The sequence below is a fragment of the Zingiber officinale genome, chromosome 6A (assembly GCF_018446385.1).
Source record: "Zingiber officinale cultivar Zhangliang chromosome 6A, Zo_v1.1, whole genome shotgun sequence".
In the NCBI taxonomy this organism is placed as follows: Eukaryota; Viridiplantae; Streptophyta; class Magnoliopsida; order Zingiberales; family Zingiberaceae; genus Zingiber; species Zingiber officinale.
The window spans coordinates 35,726,209-35,731,833 of NC_055997.1; the positions used below are offsets into that span (position 1 = coordinate 35,726,209).

The 5,625-nt window shown below is 33.8% G+C and overlaps 1 pseudogene; it reads right to left on the reverse strand.

The window, feature by feature from the left end:
• LOC121994748 lies at positions 1-1,595 on the reverse strand (annotated as a pseudogene).
• Between the last annotated feature and the right edge of the window lie 4,030 nt (positions 1,596-5,625).

A 5,625-nucleotide genomic window follows, 5' to 3' on the forward strand; every position in this document is an offset into this window, starting at 1 on the left:
CTAAAAAGTGCCTCCGTCCATTGCCAATTGCTGATGGTGCTAAAGACCAATTATGAAGTAATTAAAATGTCTAACAAAAAGTGATATATAAAATGGAAATCTCCCATACTAGACATTAGCAAAAGAGTCGCCTGACTTAAGCTTAGCTAGAGATGATCATGTAGATATCTAAATTCCATTAGGTTAACTGCTAGAGAAGACTTGTTAAAGAGGCTAAATAGTTGCCTAAAATGTGTCCAAGTGTATTTGCAAGTTACTTTGGATTAAATGTGTCCCATTATTAATATTCCTCTACTAAGAAATGAAAAGTCGGAATAGAGTACTGCCAAATAATTGATCCAACAACTACCAAATTTTGTAAATCAAGAAACAACTATAACGTTTGAAGTTGTGAAACACACCCAAGCTGTAAAGATCATCTGAAGATTACCAGCATATAAGTCAGTTGCTTGTTCTTCTCCTCAAGGAACTTTTCCTATATAATAGACGAAACTCATTAGGAGAAAAAAATAAAAAATAAAATATGAAAACAGTAAATTGCAGTGCAAAAGATTTTTGTATGCTGACATTCTTCTTGTGCATCTTCCAGATCTCCATCTAGCATGGGGGAAAAATTGATGACTAACAATTCAACAACACAAAGATAATCATAGTTACAATGACAATAAAAAATTTATCAAACAAATTTCTCACTTGCTTCTCCCTTCTGCTTGTAAGAACAATCTGAAGGACTTCTTCGATTGGAATTAATTCTTTTAGGTAAAGGGAGTTCAGATCCTCACCCTTAAGATGCCTATTAATTTCGCAGAACATAGGCGTCATAATATAGCGCAAACTTCACCAAATGAGTGATGCAGTGAATAATATAAATCAAACAATAAATTAGCACAATAAACCTTAGTTTAATCTGCATGTTGTCGTTCTCTTTCTTAACTCATTCAATTTCAACACTCAACCTCTGCAAAAGATAGCAAATTTCTTGAATGTTTTGGTAAAAGTAAAGGAAAATAAGGTTTTATAAGAATGAGATGACAGAAAGAAAAAAAAAATCAAAGAATTAAAATCGCCATGATTTGCTTTAAAAATCAGAAGAAAAAAACTCTTAGTTTTATTATTTTCATTTATGGAAAAAAAAAAGTCTTTCGAAACAAAGGAAAAGAAACAAAGCAATCTCTTTTTCTTTCTTTATTTCATGGCAATGTTACCTCGTACTTGGCATCCCAGATATTTGCGTCGGAGTTCGTCTAGTGCCTCTCCAAAACCTTCGGCAAGCTGAAATTCGCAAGCATCATTAGAGTCTCAAAATTCACCTACCACAATAAAAAATAAGGCCAAAAAGTTTTTCTTTTCTTTCATAAGAAAATCAAATAGGTCGTGTACAAAGTCACATTATGGAGGGGCTACTACTCGGACATCTTGCCAAAGCTTGAGAATATGACAACGGAGACCTGCTCTTCATAGAGGATTTGATCTCTCTCGTATACTTAATGATCCCATTGGCGCTTGGTGAAGGTGACCAGCTAGTTGGTGGAATTCTCGATCCACTTGATCTTGATCTTCCCACACCCCATTTCCTCCAACACTGGCATCGTCATCGCCGTTTGGCTCCAACTCATAGAGGAATAAAAGAGGAGGAGATTGGAGAACGATGAGGGGAGGATTGAGAAAAGGAGGAGGACTTTCCATACCAAGCTTGAAGGGGAGGAAACTTTTGGTGAAGTACCAAAACTACTCACCACTGACTTTATAAACCCTAGCATTCAATCTCAAAAGACAGAGAATAAGAACTCTTGGTGGGAGAAGAGAGATGAGTCATGGGAAGAAGGACGCGACTCTAAAATTAGGGCTCACAAAGGGGAGATGGAGAAAAGGTTATAGGGATAGATGTGTGATGCAGAAGTTAAAGTGAGGAGAAGTGTAGCGGGAAAAATACAAATGTTATAATTTCATTGACAATGGTTTATAACCATTCTTTTATTATCACAATTGCTCAACTAGAATTTAAAATATGATTTTATAGCATAAATTGGATAGCATTTCTTGCAAAGCACTTTTTTTTTCAAAACAGGCATCTATCTTCTCTCTCTCTTTTTCAATCTTGGTGGCAAAAAGTCATACACTGAACATGGGCACCTTACATGATTGATTTCATAGTTATTTGTAGAGAGATAAATCACTAATGACATTTTTTGCCTTTTAAATAATGACTAGAGTCAGTCCTTGTTGTTTAAAAGCTTTGTGCAAAATTATAAATTATGTTTCAATTTTATCTTCTGAGCACTGCTTCTTCCAAGAAATTTTTTTACATCATCCATCATAGAATATATATACCTACAAAAAAAATATAGAGGCAACTCATTTAAAGTATCTTCATGATGCACAACAAAATAATCAACAATGGCATCATATTTAATATTTTAATATTTTCTAAAATATTCTTTTCAATACATAAAATTGTTAATCCATTTTTGGTCTATCTTGAGTTATTATGGTCCGTAAATAAGATTTTATTAATCTTAATTTTGAAAAACTTCTTTTGACAAATGTCACTGTCACGGGTATTATCAATAATATGTTATAAGCAATCATCACATTTGAAAATATATCCATTGTTTTTCAAAACTCTAATATTTGAATGGATGACTATTTTTATTTGTTTTATAAGATTCACTTGGTAACATTAATTGCAAAACGTTTAGTTATGAAAATATATATATTGTATCAATATCATAAGTGTCACCTATTGGTTGGTCCTAGGAAGATCGTACCGGTTCCACTGTAAAAAAATTTTGTATAAGTGTCGAACCTTTCCTAAACAACCTATTGTGTTCTTTAGAAATTAAATTAGGAATCAATTACCATAATGTCATGCTGCATTATTATATTGGGTATTTTTATGCCTTGAATATATTAGAAATTTCTCATTGACCTGCAAATTGTACCTTAATAAAAGCATTAGTATAATCAATAGATCATTATTTAACAATTTACAGGTTTTGGCTTATCTTGTGGCGATATATGCCTTTGACCTTTGGGTATATGTTAGTTTTAACTGGTATTTCTTCATTTTCATGACAGGGTATTGCAGGACGTCCCTATTCTTGTCATGGTCAGCATGCTTGCCTATTTCTGCTTCCTGGAGCAACTCTTAGTAAGATTATTCAACTTTCAAATACAATTTGTATTATTATTATTATTTATTTTTTAATGATTTCCAACACACTTGTTCAATTTAGTCTCATGAGTTTACATTTACTTTCAACTAAAACTTTATTCTAACAGGTTAGTGAATTGGGTCCCCATGCTCTTGCCGTATCTTTGCCATTTGCTTGTGTACTAGGTCTTCTCGCATCCATGATAGCTTCAACGATGGGTAATTCATCTTTCTCTTCCTATGGTTTTGCAATTTCAGGTTCTTCTAATATTTTCTATTAGCTTTCATATATTCAGTATCCATTTTTTTTATCATACAACAAACCTTAATAGCGTTGTGTGTGATTGCCACATTGTTGTACTGAATCTGTGTTTTTTACAATGCTTTATGTCAAACCATGAATTTGAGTGTTTTATTTACAGTGAGCTAGAGCTACATTTGGGCCTATGCATCGTTCCAATTTGCACTTGTGATCCTCTTTGCTCATGTTTTCTATAGTGTGGTAAGGTGATGCGATTCGTCAGATGGATTTGGTAGCCCAAATTTTTTGTTTAATTTTTAATACAGAAGTTGAAAATCCCCTTATTGATTCTGCAGCTAGGAGTAAGCCTTGTGTTCTCCATTTTACTTTCCTCATTTACTGGGTTTGGTATTTCAATCAGTATGAACTCTTTGCTCATTGAGTATTTAAGCTGGAGGGCTAGGAGAACTTTGCGCTCGGCCCAACTTAATCAGAGTCAGCAGCAGAATGAAGCCAGAAACCTTGCTGGAGTTGAAGATGGAGATGACACAAGGCAGCAAGACTTGGAGAACGAGATTCAAGATCCTAACCCTTTGCAACATGGACAAAATCAGTCGTAAAGACTTTGAGGTATGATCTGCGAACTTGATGCAAGAGATCAAATTTTGTGCGCCTTATATTGATTGATGTTTTTATTGATGGTTGTGATAGATAGGCTTGAACACTGAGTAGCAATATGATTTCCTACTGCAGCAGCAGTATAAATCTTAATGTTTTCTTCCTACTATACAATCAAATAAAAACATATTTATGTTGTTTCAGGTAATTACTGCAGCCATTCCTACTATAGTTGGTGAAAACCTTAACGTGTTCATGACTTTAAGAGCCACCATATTGTTTCAAGAGGTTACCATTTATGTTACATAGATAACGCTTTTTGCACTTCTGTTAGATGACTAGATCAAATGGTTTTTATGATTATGTAACATTTATGCAGTGCAATTAGATTCACGCGTACAGTTTAGTTTCTAATTTGTAATATATATCTTTATTCGAATAGGTGTCCTCAAGAGTACTGGGAAGAATGCCGACAAGTCAAAAAAAATGGAGAGACTTTAACAAATTAAGGAGCACTAGGAGTTGCAGTCCCTCCTCTTCACCGACATCTAAGTAGAAGATCTCGTGTTATATTGTTCTACCTTTGTTTTAATAGTGTTATCATTTTGTTGGTTGCTTATGAAATTTCTTCAGAATGTTATAGATATTATTTTTGAATGTTAGAAAATTGTATGTTAAATTTTATTTTGAAATTTAGTATTTTGAATGATTTATAATATTGAAAAATTGTGTATTATTTTTTTTTATTTTTTATCTAAAAAAGACAACGGTTTTTTACCGTTGTCAAAGATAGTTTAAAACTGTTGTTGAAGACTCTGCAATTAAAGGTAGACGCTCAAAGACAACGGTGAACAACTGTTGTCGTTGAATGAAAAGACAACGATTTTTCACCGTTGTAAAACTGTTGTCTTTGCCTCCAAATACAACGGTTAAAAATTGTTGTCTTTGGGCACCCCTTTTAACAACACAGCATTTAACAACAGTCCGAAAGAGGCTACGACAACAATGAAAAACCGTTGTTGTTAGGCTTTTTTCTTGTAGTGCACAAACAGAACTTAACATTATTGATTCCAAATTTAACTTATCTGTTCTTAATGGTTTAGATTTGGATCGCAAATGATGCTTAACATTATTGATCCAAATCCACCTATGTTATAAATTTAATTAAATATTAATTTCCAAAATTGTCTTCCAGGACTGCATGGCAAGGCACTAGTCCTTCTTGGGTATAGGATCATCCACCGCCGCCTAGACAAAGCCTTTTAAAAAATCTAATATTTAATTTCCTTAGATAACTCTAGGTTTAATCAAAAGGAACAATCGAATCACAAATTCGAAAAAATAAAAAAAAAACACAAACTCGAATCACAAATTCGAAACTCTAGAATCATATGCCTCTTGTGTTTGGAAATCATACCAAGAAAAACTAGCATGATGCGGAAAATAATTGCTAGTTATACCTTTCTTTGTATGCAACGACCTCTTGATCTTCTGTCGTATTCCTCGCCTCCTCTTGGACGTCGTGTTGGCGACGAACCTAGAAGATGAACACCACCCAAAAGCTCCTCCTCCTTCTCTAAGTTTCGGCCACAACCACCACCAAGGAACAAAA